The following is a 20,231-nucleotide window of genomic DNA, read 5'->3' on the forward strand; positions in this document are numbered from 1 at the left end:
GTCTTAGTAGGAGCCTCTGGAGACTCCATGCTCTTTTCCAAGGTCAAGAGACGAGGGGAGAGGGTGAACCTGAGTGCCACTCTGAAGCAGGTGAGGAAGGCAGAAGCCCAAACAGGGAGCCTCAGGGGCCAGAGAAGAAGGAAAGAATAATGGGGGCAGCGACTAGGGCAGCAGACAAGGTCAAGAAATAGGAGGGAACATGTACCCTGGCCAGAGGCCTGGCTCTGCAATGGTTCCTTGGCCCCACCTTGGAGCCGGGGCCTGGGAGGGCCTCTGATGCCTTCAGCAAGCAGCCTGGGCTGAGGGGTATGGAAAGGGGGATGGTCCCTGTTCCAGCTGTCCTGAAGGGAGGGGGACTCTAGGCATCAAGATGGAGCTCTTCATGCATCTTCTTGTGGAAGCGCTTTCCGGATAACTTCCCAGATAATTGTGTTCACACGTTCATTGCTTCACTTGGTAGGACTTTATGGTGCTCCCAATGTCAGCCAGCTGCAGTGCCAGGAGCTAGGGTGACGTCAGGCCCCTGCTGTCACGGAGCACACAGCCCAGGTGTGGAGACAGACCCCAAGGTGAAAAATAAGTCAGCAAGAGTATTTCAGATAATAGGGGCTGAGGAAATGAAAACTTAAAATGGTCATGTGGGAGAGTACCTGGCGTGCAGGCTGGGGGAGGGGATTAACAGCAGAATGTCACCTGCTAATCCAGGCCCCTGTGAAACATCCTACTGGACTTGTCGTACAGTAAGGACTGAAAAGTTTGTCTGCAAAGGCCACTGAGTCCACACAACTGGAACTTAGTAATACCAGTTTTGGCTGCTCACAGGCCTCTTGTGACTGCTGGAGCGGTAGGGTTGCCATACATTTGTGTTCTGGACACATGAAGGCTATTGTGTTGAAGACCACCAAAGCACTTTTAAAGCCAAAACGTCATTGATAATTGCACTGAATTTTATTCTTGGAAGTTTAAAAGAAATTGACTTAAATATATTCTGCAATCCAGATGTTTTAATAATTCAGATTAGCCAGATTTTAGGCTTAATTTTACATTGACAAAGCCTATCATTGATAATACCATTTCTTTCAAAACTCGGGTGAAGAGGAGAAAAGCCTGGCACAGGAGCCTGACCAGGGTGCAGCTGGGATTCTTATGAGCCAGCGTATTTCATCTTTTGTATGTTTACAAAGGTCATATGTGGCCTTTGGTTTTGAAACAGGTACACAGAGGTGAAGTAAACAAAGTTCACACAGCTGTGAAGTGAGGACGTTGTGATTTGAAGGCAAGTGGTTGATTCCTGAGGAGCCTGTGCAGTTAGACACATCTATAGCTGTTATGTGGTTGCAATGCCCTGGATGTGTTTAGCACTTAGAAAGAAGGGCAGTGTGGGCACAGAAAGGTCAGTAGGGTTGGCACCCAAGGAGAAAGGAGAGTGGCTGAAGTGGGAGAGGGATGTAAGAGCCCTTCACTGGGCCGTGCAGGCAGTGGGGTGATGGTGAATGCCATGGAATCTGCTCTCTGTGGTAGAGAACGCCTGATTTTTAGCATCTGCCGATTCCTGTCATGTGAATACTCCCACCGCGGTTGATTTCACATCACCACGTGAGGTCACTAAAAGTGGAGCTGGAACTATTCACAATAGCAAAGACATGGAATCAACCCAAATGCCCATCCACGATAGACTGGATAAAGAAAATGTGGTACCTATACACCATGGAATACTATATAGCCATAAAAGGGAATAAGATTGTGTCCTTTGCAGGGACATGGATGGAGCTGGAAGCCATTATCCTCAGCAAACTAATGCAGGAACACAAAATCAAACACCATGTGTTCTCACTTGTAAGTGGGAGCTGAACAGTGAGAACACGTGGATACCGGGAGGGGAACAACACACACTGGGGCCTGTTGGGGGATGGGTTGGGGGGAGGGAGAGCATTAGGAAAAATAGCTAATGCATACTGGGCTTAATTCTAGGTGATGGGTTGATAGGTGCAGCAAACCACCATGGCACACATTTACCTGTGTAACAAACCTGCACATCCTGTACATGTACCTCAGAACTTAAAATAAAAATTAAAAGAAAAAAACAGTAGAGCTGGAAAGAGAATCAAAATATTGGCCCTCATGAGCCTGCGGAGGTCAGTCCCAATACACCACTGATTGTGGGCCAACACAAGAGTGAGCATTTAATTCTAACTGTGCTGTGGCTCCTTCATTTATATATCCCTAAGGTATAATAGACATTCAGCAAAAGTTTGTAGAAGGAATGATTTAGTTTTCTTTTTGTATTTTTTTTTTTTTTTTTTTTGAGACGGAGTCTCGCTCTGTCACCCAGTCTGGAGTACAGTGGTGCGATCTTGACTTACTGCAACCTCCGCCTCCCGGGTTCAAGCAATTCTCCCCCTCAGCCTCCCGAGGAGCTGGTATTACAGGTGCCCGCCACCACGCCCAGCTAATTTTTTTGTATTTTTAGTAGAGATGGGGGTTTCACCATCTTGGCCAGGCTGGTCTTGAACTCCTGACCTCGTGATCCACCCACCTCAGGCTCCCAAAGTGCTAGGATTACAGGTGTGAGCCACCGCACCTGGCCTATGAAATTATTTATTTTTCTTCCACTCTTCTATGATAGTCATGGAAAATGTCTCTTAGATATGGGAAATGTGTACCACTTTTGAAATTCTATTTGTCCCAGCTGGGCTAATATTTAAAATTGATTAAGAACATGTAGAACAATGCAATCTTTTTGATGCAAGAGAGTTTGTTGAATTTGTTTTGCGTGAGATATCTGAATCACCAGTTAATAAGTGGTGTGCTTCCTAAACCTTGCAGTGCCCCAGTGAATTTCCTGTAATCACACCCCTGTGAAAGCTGATTTCTGTTTTCTAAACACAGAGTGACTAATTCTTTTCTGCTGTTCGTAAAATGTGATGAAGTTTTCTCTGGTTTACCATACCCAAGGAGGGCTGCAGCTGCTATGGGTGGCCATGGGGAGGGTCTGTCCCTGGTGACTGACAGGACAAAAGCCTAATTGTGTGGGCTTCCCTTTATTCCCCGCCTCTTGTCTCTTTATGACAAATCTGTGTCTAAATACATTAGAGCATCTTGCTGCTTCTCCACAGTGGGCTAATCTGGGTCCTGCAGAAACTATGTGGACATGAAGTCTTGTCTGAGAGCAAGCCTGATACACTACTATTTGTATATTTTAAAAACAATGTCTCTTTAAACAATTTTCCCACTAAAGGATGTTATAGCTGTTCATTTGGGAAGATAAAAATAGTATTGGGAAAAAAATATAATGGCAAAGAGATCAACTATAATCTTAATGCCCGAAAAAATACTGTTATACTGTCTTCTGGTTCTTACTGAATATATTTTCTTGGCAAAGTTATAATAAGTATCTCATATGTACAATTTTGTCTGCTGCTTTTTTTTCTCTCACCAGCATTTCTCAGTGGCATCTAGCCATATTGGAAGCATTTTTAAATGCCTGCAAAAATATCCTATCCTTTGGATTAACCCACCTTTATTGTTGCCTGTTTCTTATGGCCTGGGCCCAGAAGCTGGGACAGCATCATTCCCACCATATTCAATTGGTCAGGCAGCCCAAGGGCCCTGATTAGAGGGGAAGGGACATAGAACTCACTTTTCCCTTGGGAAGAATGCCAAAGAAAGTGGGCTTTAATTTACAACTAACTGAAAGAGAAAAAAATGCTTACTTAATATTTATGACTATGAAATTTTATCATTTGTTAGTGGAAAGGATATCTCTGGTAGTACTTGCCATCTGGTGCTCTCTGTGCTCTTAAAAAAATGCGGGCCAGGCTGGGCACGGTGTCTCACGTTGTAATCCCAGCATTTTGGGAGGCTGAGGCAGGTGGATCATTTGAGGTCATGAGTTCGAAACCAGCCTGACCAACATGGTGAAACCTTGTCTCTACTAAAAATACAAAAAGTTTAGCCAGGCGTGGTGGCACATGCCTGTAGTCTCAGATACTTGGGAGGCTGAGGCAGGAGAATTGCTTGAACCTGGGAGGCAGAGGTTGCAGTGAGCTGAGATCACACCACTGCACTCCAACCTGGGCAACAGAGAGAGACTTTGTGTCAAAAAAAAAAAAAAAAAAAATTGCAGGCCAACGACCTCTTTCCCTAACAGAATGATGCGTAGTCGCTTGATGAATAAGCTCTTCTACGTGGAATAACTTTCCAGTTAATTGAAGCTTGTATTTTAAAGTGTAAACACTGAACGATTTTAACCGTTGTAACCATTCTGCTGGGTGACTATGAACATGGGTTTTAGAATGATGCAATGCTGTTTTTACTACTGGCTGCAAATCTCAGCCTCACCAGGTACTAGCTGGGTGACCTGGGGTAAGCTACTTAACCTCTCTGAATTTCATTTTGTCATCTGCAAAATGGGGATAATAATACCTACTTTATAGGTTTGTTCTATAGATTAAATATGGTAAGCCACGTTAACTATTCACTTTAGTGAATGGCTCATTAAGTCCTCAGAAGTAGTTGTTAACAGTAATAATAATGATACATAGTTATACATTTCCTTAAGCAATACAAAATGGGTCACATTGAGTGAAAACATCTCAAACCATCTGTGGTTTACCCCTAGAGAAAATCCCGATTGCCAGACATAATATATAGGGCAGGTCCTTACTGTGTGGTCTACCCACTCTCTCTAGGTAGTAGTCTCCTCTAGGGGGTGTGCAAAGTTACCTGGGCCCCTTTTTTAGAAGAAGCTCCAACTCCCCAAACAGCTCCAGAGTGCATTCCTGCTCAGTCTGGTCCAGAGGGTCTGTGGGCTCTTTGTGGTTGGTTCATCTTGTTTTGACCCTTCCTAGGATTGTTCTAGCACATGTGAACATTGATCTTATGCCATGGACCGTGCTGAGTGAAAGTATTTACTCTTTAGGGGGAAAGCAAGGATGTCTGCCCAGTGCATCTTATAGAGAGATGAGTACCCACACAGCGAATTTCAGGCTCGGGGCATGCATATGTCTTTTGTGCAATTGGTTTGCTTTAGTCTTTTGAGCACTCTGCATCTTCTGACTGGTCCTATTTCCATTTCTGATTGAGCCATTTGGAGGTTCAGAGGTAAAATTTCAGCTCTCCTCTAGCAAGTGTGTAGAACCCTCTGGAATGCACTCCTGTATGGTCTTCTTTCACATGACCTCCTTCTTCTTCTTCCCTTCATGTTCTTTAGCCTCACAATCTCTCATTCACCCATTCTCTCATCTCTCTCTTTGCTCTCCTTGTACCATCACACCAGTGAACTGCCTTCTTAAAACCATGGCACCTGCTGTCACTGAATCCCAAATTGATAAAGTCACAAGGCAAAACCTGGATGTAGCAATGCATTGCAATTCATGTAGATCACAAAGTATCCCGAGGCAGAAGTTGGGCAACGGTGGTGTAGGGAATGTCCCAGCTGTCCTGGGAGAAGCCCATGGGCTCTGTGCATATGTCAAGAGGACAGTTGTGTTGCTCCACTTCATATGGACAAGCTCATCCTCTCATTAGGGAGATGGAAGAAATGACCGTCTTTAAAGGGAGGCTTCCATGGTCTTTCAGGCCAGGCCACAACCTCTGTCCTGCTTCAGCCTCATTTTTGCAGAGTTGACCTGCCCTAGGTGTAATTGTTACCCGCTGGGTAAATACCATGGAGGGTATAAAAGATTGCTCTGTGGCCCTTAGTTGTGTCATTGGGGACAGCGGGGAATTACCAGACTGCAGATTCTTTACTTTGGAAGGGAGGATTGTGGTTGTGAGTGCCTGATATGGGAACAGTTGAGGGAAAGGGTTGAAGCCCAGAATGTTCTCTTACTAGTAACAGTGATTTATGAAGGGTTGCTATGTCCTCAACATGCAAGTGTTTTATTGGTGAAGCCTGGCATTCCCAGAGGTGCGCAGACACCCACACAGGATGCTGGTGGTGGTGAATGAGTGTCACATGGTAATTACCATCAGGAATGGCCTCCTTGCTAGCCATGTAAACAAAACAGAAGGAGCTGCGCACAAATAATACTCTGACTCAGGAAGTGACATCGCATGGTGATGGTTAGGTTGAATTGTAAGCAAGTGCTTCATTTTGAAAAGAAAACAAACCCATCTATCGGTGCAGAATCTTAATATGATACCTCTAAAAATTATAAACTCTATTTTAGATTAGGTAAAGGGGTTAAAAGTGTGCTTATGTTTCTTAGAAATTACTAGTTTCTATTGCTTTGAACATTCTCTCCAGGAATCACAAGTTATATGGCACATATATGTTTCTGGAGTAGCTTATAACATTAGTGGTGGGTAACTTTTCCTCCAAAGTGACTGGGGTAGCCTCCATGATTGAAGTAAACCGAACGTTAATTCTAAATACAGTCATGCGCCACATAAAGACATGGCCGTGTATGTGACAGTGGTTCCGGAAGATTACACTGGAGTGGAAAAGTCCCTGTTGCCTGGTGATGTCTTCATCATCCTGTCCCTGGGTAGGCCAAGGCTAACGTGTGTGTCTGTGCCTTAGTTTTTAACAAAAATGTTTAAAAAGTAAGAAAAAAAAAAATTAAAAATAGTAAAAAGCTTCTAAAACAAAGATAAAAAGAAAGAAAATGTTTTTGTACAGCTATACAATGTGTTTTAGGCTAAGCGTTATTACAAGAGTCAAAAACTTAAAAAAGTTAAGTTTATTCAGTAAAAAAGTTATCGTAAGCTAAGACAATTATGAAAGAAAAATTTAAAGAATTTAACTCAGTAAGTGTACAGCGTTTGTAAAGTCTACAGTAGTGCACCGTAATGTCCTAGGCCTTCACATTCACTCATCACTCACTGACTCACCCAGAGAAAGTTCTAGTCCCACAAGCTCCATCCGTGGTAAGTACATTATATAGGTGCATCATTTTTTTTTCTTTTTTTTTTTTTTTGAGACAGGGTCTCGCTGTGTTGCCCAGGCTGGAGTGCATTGGCACGATCTTGGCTCACTGCAGCCTCGACCTCCTGGGCTCAAGTGATCCTCCTGCCTCGGCCTCCTGAGTAGCTGCAGCTACAGGCATGCACCACCATGCCAGCTAATCTTTGTATTTTTTTATAGAGATTGGGTTTTGCCATGTTGTCCAGGCTGGTCTTGAACTCTTGAACTCAAGCAATCCATTTGCCTCGACTTCCCAAAGTATTGGGATTATAGGCGTGAACTACTGCGCCAACCCCATTTTTAAAAATCTTTTATTCTATATTTTTATTATACCTTTTCTATGTTTAGATGCACAGATACTTACCATTGTGTTATAATTGCCTGCAGTATTCAGTACAGCAGTGTGCTGTACAGGTTTGTAGCCTGGAAGCAATAGGCTGTACCCTATAGCCTCGGTGTGTAGTAGGCTAGCCCATCCAGGTTTGTGTCAGTACACTCTGTGGTGTTCACACAGTGACAGGATAGCCTAATGATGCATTTCTTAGAACATATCCCCATTGGTAAACGATGCGTGACTGTAGTCATAGTTTCTGCATTCTGAAATATTGTGAAAACTTCCTTTTGGAAGCATATTTGTTTGTGCTCAGGAAGGCTTTGAGATAGACTTTATTATAAGATGAATGCATAGAGAAATCATAAACCACGAATGAATTGACTTGCTTGCTGAAACAAGAAGAGATTTGCTCAATAAACTAAGGTACAGCAAACATTGGCACTGATGATAAAGGAGGTAACTGATAATTCCTTTTTTTTAGGCACAGTTGAGGGGAAAATTGGAAGCTGTTGTGTCCCATAAGGCAAGTGTTGAGGGTTTGATGACTTCATTCTCTCATGCCAACTCCTGTAAACTGGAAATGGTGCCTGGAGCTCTAATAGGATCATGAGGCCTTGTTGGGAATTTTCTGGAAAGAGTACGATGACACATTAGTGTGGTCTGCCATGCATGGCAATGGTGGAATGGTACATGCCTATCCTGAGATGAGGACAGAGGGTGATAATCCTTCTCTTTATTTAGATAAACTTTCAAAGACCTTATATGTGGTCAGTGATGTTGATGGGACCTTGACTTTTATCCCCCCCACCCCTATTAGTTACCAATGTTGTGAAGCTTATGACCTTGGCAACTTTACCCAGGAAAATCTGAAGGTTAGGTGCCTCCCTGCTAAAGCCTGGGTTAACTGCTAGGCAGGGGCTATTTTAAGATCAGAGGAAAGCCTTTGTCATTGTAATACTTTACATGTCAAATCTGACATAGCAGGTTTGCCAGTAGTGTGACAAGAAATTGTGTGCATTTATTTCACTTATTGCTAGCCAAAGGAAAATTTTTCTTTTTTTTTTTTTTTTTTGAGACGGAGTCTCGCTCTGTCGCCCAGGCTGGAGTGCAGTGGCCGGATCTCAGCTCACTGCAAGCTCCACCTCCCGGGTTCACGCCATTCTCCTGCCTCAGCCTCCCGAGTAGCTGGGACTACAGGCGCCCGCCACCTCGCCCGGCTAGTTTTTTGTATTTTTTAGTAGAGACGGGGTTTCACCGTGTTAGCCAGGATGGTCTCGATCTCCTGACCTCGTGATCCACCCGTCTCGGCCTCCCAAAGTGCTGGGATTACAGGCTTGAGCCACCGCGCCCGGCCCAAGGAAAATTTTTCATCCAACTTCCATAGAAGAACTTGTTTCATCTGGAAGAGAACGGGCGTTGGAGGCTGGTGGATTGAGGCTGGAAAGACTGGGTTCTGATCCTGGTTGCATCTTCTTGGCTGTGTCTGCTTTCTTATCTGGAAAATGGAGGCATTTTACCCACTTCGTCAGATTGTTGTGAGGATTAGAGATAATAATAAAGCTCCTAATGTCATGCCTAGCACTTGGTGTGTGCTCAATAAATGGGAGGTGCTATTAGAGTAGAAGCTCTCTTAATAGTTCCTAGTAGCTTGTGGAATTAGTGATTTTCATCACCTTTGTATAGCCATGTGTCTGAACCTATGACACCCTGAACTAGTAGATTCCTGTGCCTGGGCCCAAATCCACCCTGCAGCCTGATTTTTGTATATGAAGTTATTGGATCACAACCATGTTATTTCATTTCATATTGTCTATGGCTGCCTTCTTGCTACAGTGGCAGAGTTGTATAGCCAACAAAGCCAAAAATACCTACTATCTGTCCCTTTACAGAAAATGTTTGCCTACTCCTACTCTGTATCTCACGGCTTCTACCATTTGAGTTGTGTGCTTGCTGAATCCGTTGTGTTTATTCTCAAATCTCTTTGTGCCCATTGTTTCCATTGTAATTGCATAAAATTATGTAAACTGATGAAATAAGGGATCAAAAAGAGAATTGTTGTGGCAGATTCTGTTGGTTGTTCCAAAATACCCAGCTTCCCTTTCTTTTCTGGGTAGTGGAATTCTAAGTTTCAGCTGGGTGGTGGCCACCAGCAATTGAACTATGTTTCCTAGACTTTCTTACAAGTAGGCATGACCATGTTTCTATGTTCCAGCCAGTGGGAGGAGAATGGAAGTTGCACAGGCAACTTGTAGGCCATGACTTTAAAGATAAAAGGGACTTATCTTGGCTTCTTTTTACCCCTTCCTGCTGGTGGCAGTGTGGATGGGGGAAGGTTCATGGGGTGGCAGTGTGATTTGACAGTGTCTGAGCAATGAGATGGAAAGGGCCTGGGTCTCCAACATTATGGATGTCCCATATCAGCCTGGGACCTCTGTGCTCTGCTGTGACATAGGGGAGAAATGAACTCGTCTCTTATTTAGACCACTGTTGCTTTGACATTTGATATGATGGGAAAACCTATATTTTAATACATATAGCTGTTTGTGAAAATTAAGTTAAATGCATTGGAGAGAGTAGGAGCAAGTTGCTAATGCTACTTCTTTTTTTTTTTTTTAAAGTGTGGACAAAACTAAAAAGGTTTGTGGGGGTTGAGCAGAAAAGTTTAGAATGATCCTTTACTTGGATTTGACTTCTATCATTAAATTCTTGCTCCTTTTTTAAATAAATAAAACTGGAAACATGCCTAATACATCAATTTGTTTGAAGCCCTAAATCAATTGGCAATTTGATAACCCCCTGAGTCCCCACACCTAAGTGAAGATTTATTGGATTGAATCGAATACCACAGTGGTGGACTGCTAGGTTTGTTAGTCCCCAGTCAGCACTCAACTTACACCCTGAGTCTAAGAATATTCCTACCATCCCCCCCTTTTTTTTAGACGGAGTCTTGCTCTGTCACCCAGACTGGGGTGCAGTGGCGTGATCTTGGCTCACTGCAAGCTCTGCGTCCTGGTTTCATGCCATTCTTCTGCCTCAGCCTCCCAAGTAGCTGGGAGTACAGGCGCCCACCACCACACCCAGCTAATTTTTTGTATTTTTAGTAGAGACGAGGTTTCACCATTAGCCAGGATGGTCTTGATCTCCTGATCTCATGATCTGCCTGCCTCAGCCTCCCAAAGTGCTGGGATTACAGGTGTGAGCCACTGTGCCTGGCCATACCATCTCTTTTTAAAAAATTTTTGTCTTGTCACACCTGACTCAAATACCAGTCTCTCTTTAATATGCTTTGAAATTAATAACTAATCTATACCATTCTAAATAAGGGAAGGAGGATGCTATCTGATATTTAAAAAGTAGCTTGGAAGTGACCATTATTTGCAATATATAAGGACAGGTTATAACAGCCTTGTTAAGCCCCATGATGAAAATGAGAAAGGAAGATTTAATTACTGCCAGGTAATTAGGCCCTGACATGTAGCAGCAACAATTAGGCCCTGACATGTAGCAACAACCATTGTTTCTCATAAATTTGCCTTTGCGTTTTAACCCCCATTTTTGTTTCCAGTGAAATCAGAGATCCTTGCTTTGATTAAACACAGAATTTCTAGTTCTATATTTTACTGGCTTTGCTAAGGAAAGATAACATCAGTGAAGATTGCAGCCATAAGGATCTACAGATATTTCAAAGAGGGCCATGATCCAAAAAAGGTTAACATTCAGCTCCTTATTTTACAAGCAGAGAAACCCAGATTCCTCATGTGGATTAGTCAGACCCCCAAATGGCCTCCCAGTATCATCTGTGGTGGCCATGCTACTGTGATTTGTGTATTACTATAGCCCTACATTCTTTAGCATAAATGGTTACAAGAACATTAATTTCATTTGCTAATGAGTTGATTCATAACAGAATTCTGAGTTGATCCCTTCTGTTATATAGAAGGTATTTTTAATATATAGCAAGCAGTAGCTGCTGTGCTTCTTGTACAGCCTGCAGAACTGTAAGCCAGTTAAACTGCTTTTCTTTATAAATTATCCAGTCTCAGGTATTTCATAGCACTAAGCCATTCATGAGAAATTGGACCGTGTGATCCAATCACTTCCCACTAGGCCCCACCCCAAACACTGGGGATTACAATTCAACATGAGATTTGGGCAGGGACACAGATCCAAAGCATATCATTTGGCCCCTGGCTCCCCAAATCTCATGTGCTTCTCACATTTCAAAATACGATCATGCTTCCAAATAGTCTCCCCAAAACCTTAACTTATTCCAGCATTAACTCAAAAGTCAAAAGTACAGAGTTCCACCTGAGACAAGGTTAGTCCCTTACCCCCATGAGCCTGTAAAATAAAAAACAAGTTAGTTACTTCCAAGATACAATGGGGTACAGGCATTGGGTAAATATTCCTGTTCCAAATGGGAGAAATTGGTCAAAACTAAGGAGGCGAAAAGTCCCATGCAAGTTTGAAACCTGGCTGGTCAGTCATTAAATCTTAAAGCTCCCAAATAATCTCCTTTGACTCTCTGTGACATATGCAGGGCACACTTGTGTGAAGGATGGGTGGGCATCTCTGCCCTGTGGCTTTCCAGGGTTCAGCCCCTGCAGCTGCTCTCATGGACTGGTGCTGAGTGCCTGTGACTTTTCCAGCCTGAGGGTGCAAGCTGCTGGTAGACTTATCATTCTGGAGTCTGGAGAATGGTAGCCCCTTCTCACAGCTGCACTAGGCAGTGCCCCAGTGGGGACTTCATATGGGGGCTCCAACCATATGTTTCTCCTCTCCATTGCCTTAGTAGAGATTCTCCTTGAGGGTGCCCCCTTGCAGCAGGCCTCTGCCTGAACACCCAGGCTTTTCCATACATCCTCTGAAATCCAGGCAGAAGCTGCCAAGCCTCAACTCTTGCACTCTGTGCACCTACAGGCTTAACACCACATGGAAGCCACCAAGGCTTATGGCTTGCACCCTCTGAAGCAGCAGCCCAAGCTGTACCTGGGCCTCTTTGAGCCATAGTTGGAACCAGAATGACTGGGATGTAGGGAGCAGTGTCCCAAGGCTGTTCAGGGCAGAGGTGGCCTGGGCCTGGCCCACAAAAACCATTCTGTCCTCCTAGGCCTCTGGGCCTGTGATTGGAGGGGTTGCTAGATGGTCTTTGAAATGCATTTGACAATGGGGCTTTTTTTTTTTTTTTTTTTTTTGAGGGAGAGTCTTGCTGTGTCGCCCAGGCTGGAGTGCAGTGGCCAGATCTCAGCTCACTGCAAGCTCCGCCTCCCGGGTTCACGCCATTCTCCTGCCTCAGCCTCCCGAGTAGCTGGGACCACAGACGCCCGCCACCTCGCCCGGCTAGTTTTTTGTATTTTTTAGTAGAGACAGGGTTTCACCGTGTTAGCCAGGATGGTCTCGATCTCCTGACCTCGTGATCCGCCCGTCTTGGCCTCCCAAAGTGCTGAGATTACAGGCTTGAGCCACCGCGCCCGGCCGACAATGGGGCTTTTTCCCTGTTGACTTGGCTATTTGCACTTGGCTCCTTTTTACTTCTGCAAATATCTGCAGCCTGCTTGAATTCCTCCCCTAAAAAATGGGCTTTTCTTTTCTACCACATGGCCAGGCTGTAAATTTTTCAAACTTTTTGGGTCTGTTTTCCTTTTAAATGTAAGTTCCAGTTACACATCATTTCTTTGCTCACACATATGAGCATTGGTTTTTAGAAGCAGCCAGGCTGCATCTTGAACGCCTTGCTGCTTAGAAATTTCTTTCACCAGATACCCTAAATCATCACTCTTAAGTTCAGAGTTTCACAGGGCAGGGACACAATGCAGCCAGTTGCCTTGCTTAAGGCATAGTAAAAGTGACCTTTGCTCCAGTTCCCAGTAAGATCCTCATTTCCACCTGAAACTTCATCAGCCTGGTCTTCACTTTCCATATCGCTACTAGCATAGCGATACAAATGGCTACAACCATTCAAGTCTCCAGGATGTTCCAAATTTTCCTTCATCTCTCTGTCTTCTTTTGAGCTCTCCAAAGTCTTGCAACTTCTGCCTATTACCCAGTCTCAAAGCTGCTTCCACATTTTCAGATATCTTTGTAGCAATGCCCCCACTCTTTGGTACCAATTTTCTGTATTAGTCTGTTCTTTCACTGCTATAAAGAAATATTGGAGACTGCGTAATCTGTAAGGAAAAGAATTTTAATTGGCTCATGGTTCTGTAGGCTCTACAGGAAGCATAGCGGCTTCTGCTTCTGGGGAGGCCTAAGGAAGCTTCCAATCATGGCAGAAGGCAAAGAGGAAGCAAGGCACGTCTTACATGGCCAGAGCAGGAGTAAGAGAGAGAGGGGGTAGGTGCCACACACTTTTTAAACAACCAGATCTCTTGAGAACTCACCGTCATGAGCACAGCACCAAGGGGATGGTACTAAACCATTTATGAGAATCTGTCCCCTGATTCGACCACCTCCCACCAGGCCCCACTTCCAACACTTGGGACTACAATTCAACATGAGATTTCGTGGAGACACAGATTCAAACCATATCATTAACTTTCTACCATTTCTTGTTTGTGTCATCTGTAATCCCAAGTTCATACCCATACCCATCTTCCCTGCATACTGTTGTTGAATATTATATTTATTAATTTACCATTAATACATGTACTATTTACATAATAGCTTATTCTCAAAATCTGCTATTGAGAGAGACTAAGGGCAAGTTTAGCAAGCATTGTCATTTTTTTCTGTTGACTGATAAGGGTCTGATTCTCTTAGTAAGAGTGTATTCCTTTAAAAGCCTCTGATTATTTATGTGAAGATAAATGAGATACACTCTTTAAAGGACTAAGTTTGGAACAAGACCTAATTAAACAGCCCTTGACTTGACTGGATATCTCATCTTGAATGAATATATCCATGTGCTGCGATAGTCACTGCAGGTTTGCCATCTTCCAGGTTATTGTTTTTTATTACAAACGTTGATTCTCCAAACAAAAGTAAATTGAATTGGCCTTCATAATAAAAGCACTTTGGAGAAACTTGAGAATTCAGTGTTTGAGTTGTATATACCTGGTGCTCAGGCCCAGTATGATGGGTACCATCTCTTAAAAAGCAAAATTAGGAACGATATTGTTAATGACGTTTTTTTGTGCTGTAGGAAGCATATTTTTTAGTATCGTCACAGGTTTCATATAAGTAGGCCAAATGTTACAATATAGGGAAGGGACATTTACTTTTGACTCCAACTACAGTAAACCCTGGGTTGAAATTCATTGGAAATTGTGGGTCCTAAGTGGAATGCAAGAAAAGGCTTACATCTAAATTAGCAAACCCGCTTCACAATAACAGTTTTGTTTTCCCTGAGGAGTGTTTCTTGGCTATCTGATATTATCTGTCCTTCAGGAATAAAGTAGAAATATTTTCTGCCCTCGGGGACAGTGATTGAAGCAAATCTTGGCATTCACAAATAAAAGAGTGTTGAATCTCCTGCAGGTCTCAAGTAGGTGCTTGTCCTGAGCTAGTGATGGAGTTTGCATTACTCATGCCCTGGGCTTATGAAAGTCTAGTTATTAAAATTAAAAACGTTGAAAAATGACTTATACTTGGCATCTTTTTCATAGAAACTTGAAACTAATAAATACTATAATGGGTAGTTGAGTGTCAGCCTCCCAAATGATCTAGGTGGATTGGATGATTGATGATCACCTGGAGAAGTAGCAGTGCTCAGTTTGAGATGGGAGGTGGAAAGGGTCAATCGCAAAAGTAGGTAGCTGATCTCTGACTCGTTTTAAACTTGGTATAAAAAAAGGGAGAGCCCCAAATAGAACATGAAGTTGCCCTGAGGAAGGTGGGGCTCTCTGGGCAGAAAGCTGCTCCAGGCAGAAAAAGCCAGCACTCACTGGCGCCTTCTGGTCCCTGGCCTTGGGAGGAGTTGCTCACGTGGCTTAATTGGCCTGAGAAAGTGAACGCTTCAAGTTGAGTGCTATGTAATTTCTTAATCTTGTGTTTGCTTTTTTTAATCCTCCAGTTGACACATCTTATTTGCTTTGTCATGGTTCTAATTCTGTGAGTGCTCATGCAGAGAAATATATCTGTTTGTATTTTGTTTCTCTGCCTACATACACTCACATGCAAGTGCCCACACACAGAGAAACATCATAAGTATCCACAGGATTAAAAAAAATTCTAACACATTACACTAAGAAATGTTAAAATCTGTAACCAGATACTGACTGACCTTTCTAAGAAAAATTCAACAGGAATTAGCATCAACAGATGTCCACTACCAGCAGAGAGCATGAGGCCCTTAGTCACTCGCTGAGAATGAAGGATCTCCGAGCCAGAGCGTATTTATAGGTGTGATGGTTGCAGCAGCTGTTTGTCATGGTTGCCAGGCGACAAGTTATAACAAATTCCCCCACCCCTTTTTTTTTTAAGTTTGTCAATATGGAATGGCGACATAGCAAACTTTCTGAAAAATATTGTTTGGCTTCAACTTCCATTTCTTATAAATTAAAAATAAAATAATGAGTAGTGTGAAATAATGTAAACTTTCTGGAGGTATTATAACAGAAATTAAAACATCTTTGGAAATGATTATTGCACTATAAATTCATAAGGATGTGAAAAAGTTAAAACTTAACAAGAATGGTTGTGTGTGTGTGTGCGTGCGGACAACACTATCTGAAAATATTCTCCACTGGGGTGCAGTTGCCCTACAAAAACTTGAAAAGCAAAACCAAAAAGGGAGTCATTTTTCTCTGATATTCCATGTGAAGGTTGGATATTCATCGATCTTTCCATTCTGCCCTACTTATCAGGGCCCAGTCCTGTTTTCTACTGGCATCACAAATGCTGGTGGGCCATGTGGGAACAGTGTCCACAGGAGATACTGGTGGCTCCAGCGATTCCCTAGTAACACATTAAGGCTCAAGTTTTGCCAGCAGAAATCTCATATGAAATACTGATTTCCAGTTCCAGAAAGTCTTGGAATATATGAACCAACCTTCCTTCCTCCCTCTCTCCCTCCCTCCTTCCCTCTCTCTCTTTTTTTTTTTTTTTAAAGTAGAGACGGGGTCTTGCCATGTTGACTAGGCTGGTCGTGAACTCTGGGGCTCAAGGGATCCTCCTGCCTTTGTCTCCCAAAGTGCTGGGATTACAGGTGTGAGCCACTGTGCCTGGCCCGTATTTCCTAATTAGCTAATTTTGAAGGTATTTTAACTGCCTATTTGCACAAAAGAACAAACAGAACTCTTCCATATAGATGACAGTTGTTTTCCAGATTTTTAATAGAACTTTTTGTCTATTGTTTTGTAGATTTTTATACATATAAAGGAATGCATGCTAATTATTATCAACATGTAATGTATACAAACATTCAGATAAGTGCCTTAAAAACATGGTGCCACTAAATAACCACTGTTAATTATTTTTGATATTTTCTTCTTTGGATGTTTACTGTTTATATTCATTCAATATTTTTATGTGCCTCAGAGATGTCAAGCTCTGTTAGCTACTGAAGACAGAGCACTGACCAAGAATTCCTTTATGGAATTTAAAGTCTAATAGGGAGTCAGTGTTACAAATGTCATAAATAGCAATTGATAATTGCCATGAAAGAATGTTACCAGATCCTGGTCAGTAACCAGGAGATCTGCCGTGTTTCAAGCCCTTTTCAGCCTCAGTGTTCTCTTGGGTAAAATGGAGATAACCCTACCTTGCAGGGTATTGTAATGGGGATGGGGTCATAGGGGGATCACGTGGAGGACATTGGGACGATGCAGGCAGAGTGCTTAACATAGTGCCTGGCACACAGGGAGAGCTCAGCAGATAGTTGCCATGGTCATGATTATTATGGGCACGTGTTGTAATTTAAGTTTCAGAAGTTGGATTCATGATTATGGAATCACTTTGTGGGTACTAATTTAGCAACAGCTGGAGGGGTTCAGAGAGAAAATAAGAATCTAGACGCCTTAGGACCAAGGAGTTTCACCTGGGAACCAAGCCGCTTTTTAGCTATTTTGATTTCTATTTGTGTAGCTTGGCATTTAGGGATCCATAATCCTGCCCGGGGCACTGCCCTAATGTGCTTTCCTACTTATCTTTGCAGTGGTCCCCAGGTTCCAATCCAGAGAGTGTTTTTTCTGTATCTCGCCCCATATTAGGTGCATTCCCAGTTCCATGTATTACTTCCCTATTCCATTGTGTGTTCATTCTGTGACCTTGGACACTATAGCTGATGTATCTGGGCCTCGGCTTCCTCATTCTGTTGAACAGGAATAATGAACAGTAAATCACTCACAGGTTGGTTCTAAGGATTGAACAAGACAGTAAGTTTACAAGATGCTGTTCACTACCTGATCCCTGGGGAGTGTTAGCTATTCTTTTTTATGCTCCCTGTAACCCCCTTTAACTGTTAACAAACTGCCTTTGCTTGATTTATTACATAACCTAATTGCATCTTTCCTTTCTACTACAAATTGCCATCTAAATAAAACTGTTATACTAATCTGTGTAATCTTATAACTTTTTTTATAGTTACATTTATTCATAATTTAAAATATTTTAAACAATTTTCCATTGCTTCTACTGACACATGTGGCACTTTATTTTGTGTTACAAATGCCAGAAACCAGCTTAAGGCACAAGGGAATTGGCTGCAATCATGGGGGATGTCCATGGGTGGATTTGCTTTGCACCTTGCCTTTTGGGCCTAACAGGACCCAAGAACTCAAACCAGATTATCAGGATTCATTCATATTCTCTCCCTGCCTCGCATATATCCTTTTTTCCTTCCTCTCTTTTTCTGTCTACTCCAGGTTTCCTGTCTCTGGTTGGCAATTATCTCCTCAAATCTAAAGCTCAAGAAATGCATGAAAAGATTTTAGCTTTGATATATTAAAAATATTTGCTTTCAAAAATAACTGAGTTGTAAAAACACTTTTAAGTTCATTAGTATATGCTAAAACATTGTCCTGTAAAATGTACAATAGTGCAAAGATCTTACATTTAACAAGTTCTCCTCATATATCCAATCCCCAACTTAGTTTTCAAATTCATGTATCTCCAATAGCCCTAGATACAATTAAATGCCATTTTAAACATTTCATGTATCACGAGTGTATGTGCTTTGAATCATTCTTGGGTCACATGTACACTTTAACTTATTGGTTACGGGCTGTGCCTTAGTCAACTCTCAGTCCCAGGGCTGGGAATGGTGACAGTTAATGTACATTCACTGCATATTTATTGAAATGAACAGAAGTTAAATGATAATGAGATGCTATTTCTTCTATGCCAAGATTCATTTTGTTGCAGCGTTATTTTTTCTAGTGCTGAAAGACACTATTGGTGAAAGAGATGAAACAGGCTGCTAGCACATGTTCTCTCTTACAGAATTACAATCTATTTTTAAAGAGCACAAGAGTGTCGTATTTCTTAGTCTTACAGAACCCCCTAATGGAGTATACTGTGTGCTGCATTCTGAAACTGCCGGCAGAGTGCATTAGAATTCCATTATGCAGGCATTAAACTACACAAAGACAAATCGTAGAATATTTAAACATTGTTTTGATAACTATATTTTTAAGGGAACAAAAGTACACAATAATTTAAAAGATACACATGAAAGTAAAATAAGTGAACTGCTTCACATCCCAGTTTAACTGAGTTATTTGGTTCATAACAAAACTCACCACTTTGTATCCTACGGATGGTGGTTGAATCATTTAAAATCAGTTTGATCCCCTTAAGGTCTGTTTTTTTTTTTTTTTTTTTTTTGAGACAGAGTCTTGCTCTATTGCCCAAGCTGGAGTGCAGTGGCACTATCTCAGCTCACTGCAGCCTCCGCCTCCTAGGTTCAAGTGATTCTCCTGCCTCAGCCTCCTGAGTAGCTGGGACTACAGGCGCACACCATCATGCCTGGCTAATTTTTGTACTTTTAGTAGAGACAGGGTTTCACCATGTTGGCCAAGATGGTCTCGATCTCCTGACCTTGTGATCTGCCCACCTGGGCCTCCCAAAGTTCTGGGATTACAGGCGTGAGCCACCACACCTGGCCTAAGGTGTGCTTTTAAGACTTTTTAGGACCAGAGCTGCATTTAGTTTAGGACTGATTATTCTCTGCTACTGAGGCAAGACCCTTCTGAGTATTCCACCCATGTCTGTGAATTTTGAGGTTTTTCAGTCTAGTTGGTAGGACCAGGTGTCATTCTTGGCAAAAGACACCGTTCCTTCTAGTCCTTTCTGATGGCTCTTCCCTGGCCTCCGGGCTCCTCACACGCTTGTGCCAGCCAAGCCTCAGCTGAAGACTCCAGGAATCCCCCACAACAGACCTCTCCCTTTGTCTCCTTCTGCACTGTGCTCTACTCTCCGGCACTGGGTCCTGCAATCTCTGCCCCTTGGAGCGCCTTTTTGGAAACTCAGCTGTGTCTCCTCAACTCAGGGAGTTGCCAGGTGTTACCTGGGTTGCTGCCTCTGCTCCCAGGCCAGGAAAACTCAAGGCAGAGAGCTGGGTGATCACATAACTCCCTTATTGGTTTATCATCCCTTAGGAGTCACTGTCCTTCCTTGCCTAGTGCCCAGATTTTTGAAAATCGTTGTTCCATAGATTTTTTCTTTATTGCCTTTTGATTGTTTCAGGTGGGTTGGGTATATCAGCTCCCTCTCACACCATCTTGCCGAGAAGCAGAAGTCTCCCTCTTCAATTCAATGTTACTTTATCAAGGATATTTCTCACAGTGACTCTTAGGATAAGAAACACCTGCCTCAGCATCATCTGGGACACCTGTTAAAAGGCAGATTTCTGAGCCTCCCCCAGGCCTGCTCCATCTCCGTCTCTTCAGTAAGGCCCAGAAAGCTGCTGCTTAAACCGTGCCCTGGGTGTCTCACAACTACATCTTCAGGAACTGCACGAAGGGCTTATTTGGCCAGACCACCCAATGTGTATAACAAATTGTATTCTAATAGGGACAGGGAGGAAGAAAGAAGGGATGTTGGCTTGCA

At 42.8% G+C, this 20,231-nt stretch overlaps 1 protein-coding gene and 1 long non-coding RNA gene across 3 annotated transcripts in view; one reads left to right on the forward strand and one right to left on the reverse strand.

The window, feature by feature from the left end:
- The window catches only part of RETREG1 (reticulophagy regulator 1), a 144,761-nt gene that overhangs the window by 109,012 nt on the left and 15,518 nt on the right, over positions 1–20,231 (forward strand). The window lies entirely within an intron of this gene.
- Positions 1–20,231, reverse strand: part of LOC119620821 (uncharacterized) — a 44,282-nt gene that overhangs the window by 1,791 nt on the left and 22,260 nt on the right. The window lies entirely within an intron of this gene.

The sequence above is a fragment of the Chlorocebus sabaeus genome, chromosome 4 (genome assembly GCF_047675955.1).
Source record: "Chlorocebus sabaeus isolate Y175 chromosome 4, mChlSab1.0.hap1, whole genome shotgun sequence".
NCBI classification, from domain to species: domain Eukaryota; kingdom Metazoa; phylum Chordata; class Mammalia; order Primates; family Cercopithecidae; genus Chlorocebus; species Chlorocebus sabaeus.